The following is a 2,659-nucleotide window of genomic DNA, read 5'->3' as shown; positions in this document are numbered from 1 at the left end:
ACTCAAGGGAGTCCTCATTCAATTGAAGGACTAGTTCGCCTCTGTCAACATCAATCACAGCTCTTGCTGTGGCTAGGAAGGGTCTTCCAAGGATGATGGATTCATCCTCATCCTTCCCAGTATCTAGGACTATGAAATCAGCAGGGATGTAAAGGCCTTCAACCTTTACTAACACATCCTCTACTTGTCTATAAGCCTGTTTTCTTGAATTGTCTGCCATCTCTAATGAGATTTTAGCAGCTTGCACCCCAAAGATTCCCAGTTTCTCTATTACAGAGAGGGGCATGAGGTTTATCCCTGAACCAAGGTCACACAGAGCCTTTTCAAAGATCATGGTGCCTATGGTACAAGGTATTAAGAACTTTCCAGGATCCTGTTTCTTCTGAGGCAATGTCAGTTGATCCAAATCACTTAGTTCATTGGTGAACAATGGAGGTTCATATTCCCAAGTCTCAATACCAAATAATTTGGCATTCAGCTTCATGATTGCACCAAGGTACTTGGTAACTTCTCCTTAGTAACATCCTCATTCTCTTCAGAAGAGGAATACTCATCAGAGCTCATGAATGGCATAAGGAGGTTTAATGGAATCTCAATGGTCTCTAGTTGAGCCTCAGATTCCTTTGGTTCCTCAAAGGGAAACTCCTTATTGATCACTGGACGTCCCAGGAGGTCTTCCTCCTTGGGATTCACGTCCTCCTCCTCTTTTGTGGTTTCGGCCATGATGGTCATTTCAATGGCCTTGCACTCTCCTTTTGGATTTTCTTCTGTATTGCTTGGGAGAGTACTAGGAGGGATTTTAGTGATCCTTTTACTCAGCTGGCCCACTTGTGCTTCCAAATTTCTAATGGAGGACCTTGTTTCATTCATGAAACTCACAGTGGCCTTAGATAGATCAGAGACTAAGTTTGCTAAATTAGAAGTATTTTGTTCAGAGTTCTCTGTCTGTTGCTGAGTGGATGATGGAAAAGGCTTGCTATTGCTAAATCTGTTTCTTCCACCATTATTAAAGCCTTGTTAAGGCTTTTGTTGATCCTTCCATGAGAGATTTGGGTGATTTCTCCATGAGGGATTATAGGTGTTTCCATATGGTTCACCCATGTAATTCACCTCTGCTATTGCAGGGTTTTCAGGATCATAGGCCTCTTCTTCAGAAGGCGCCTCTTGAGTACTGTTGGATGCAGCTTGCATTCCATTCAGACTCTGAGAAATCATATTGACTTGCTGAGTCAATATTTTGTTCTGAGCCAATATGGCATTCAGAGTATCAATTTGAAGAATTCCCTTCTTCTGAGGCGTCCCATTGCTCACAGGATTCCTCTCAAAAGTGTACATGAACTGGTTATTAGCAATCATGTCAATGAGTTCTTGAGCTTCTGCAGGCGTTTTCTTTAGGTGAATGGATCCACCTGCAGAAGTATCCAATGACATCTTAGCTAATTCAGACAAACCATCATAGAATATATCCAGGATGGTCCATTCTGAAAGCATGTCAGAAGGACACTTTTTGGTCAGTTGCTTGTATCTCTCACAAGCTTCATAGAGGGATTCACCTTCTTTCTGTTTGAAGGTTTGAACATCCACTCTAAGCTTGCTCAGCTTTTGAGGAGGAAAGAACTTGGCTAAGAAAGCCATGACCAGCTTATCCCAAGAGTTCAGGCTATCTTTGGGTTGAGAGTCCAACCACACTCTAGCTCTGTCTCTTACAGCAAAAGGGAAAAGCATGAGCCTGTAGACTTCAGGATCTACTCCATTAGTCTTAACAGTATCACAGATCTGCAAGAATTCAGTTAAGAACTGAAAAGGGTCTTCAGATGGAAGTCCATGAAACTTGCAGTTCTGTTGCATCAGAGAAACTAATTGAGGTTTCAGCTCAAAATTGTTTGCTCCAATGGTGGGGATGGAGATGCTTCTTCCATGTAAATTGGAATTAGGTGCAGTAAAGTCACCAAGCATCCTCCTTGCATTATTATTATTTTCGGTTGCCATCTCCTCTTCCTGTTCGAAAATTTTTGAAAGGTGCTTGCTGGCTTGTTGTAATTTAGCTTCTCTTAGTTTCCTCTTCAGAGTCCTTTCAGGTTCAGGGTCTGCTTCAACAAGAATGTTCTTGTCCTTGCTCCTGCTCATATGAAAAAGAGAGAACAGAAAAATAATAATAATAGGGATCCTTTTTGCCCGGGTATAGAGGTTCCCTTATGTGAGTAGAAGAAAAGAAGAAGAGAAAATCTGAACTCAGAGAGAGATGGTTCGGATTTTTGGTGAGTGAGGAAGAGATGTTAGTAAATAAATAAATAAATAGAAGGAGATGAGAGAGAGAGAATTTTCGAAAATTATTTTTGAAAAAGAGTTAGTGATTTTCGAAAATTATTTTTGAAAAAGGTTAGTAATTTTCGAAAATTAAAATAAAAAATTAAAATAATTAGTTAATTAAAAAGAATTTTTGAAAAAGAGGGAGATATTTTCGAAAATTAAAGAGAGAGGGTTAGTTAGGTAGTTTTGAAAAAGATAAGAAACAAACAAAAAGTTAGTTAGTTAGTTGAAACAATTTTGAAAATCAATTTTGAAAAGATGAGAAGATAAGAAGTTAGAAAAGATATTTTAAAATCAAATTTTTGAAAAAGATATGATTTTGAAAAAGATAAGATAAAAAGATATTTTT

General features: G+C 38.7%; 1 non-coding gene across 1 annotated transcript; it reads left to right on the top strand.

The window, feature by feature from the left end:
* The first annotated feature begins 1,485 nt into the window (after positions 1-1,485).
* LOC148572020 (small nucleolar RNA R71) lies at positions 1,486-1,593 on the top strand. The gene has a single exon (XR_015908440.1). It is a non-coding gene; the product is annotated as a small nucleolar RNA R71 (small nucleolar RNA).
* The last annotated feature ends 1,066 nt before the right edge of the window (positions 1,594-2,659 follow it).

The sequence above is a fragment of the Arachis ipaensis genome, chromosome B3 (genome assembly GCF_059453495.1).
Source record: "Arachis ipaensis isolate K30076 ecotype BB chromosome B3, ASM5945349v1, whole genome shotgun sequence".
NCBI lineage: Eukaryota > Viridiplantae > Streptophyta > Magnoliopsida > Fabales > Fabaceae > Arachis > Arachis ipaensis.
The sequence above is the reverse complement of the archived record's forward strand: the minus strand, read 5'-3'. Positions and strand labels throughout refer to the sequence as shown.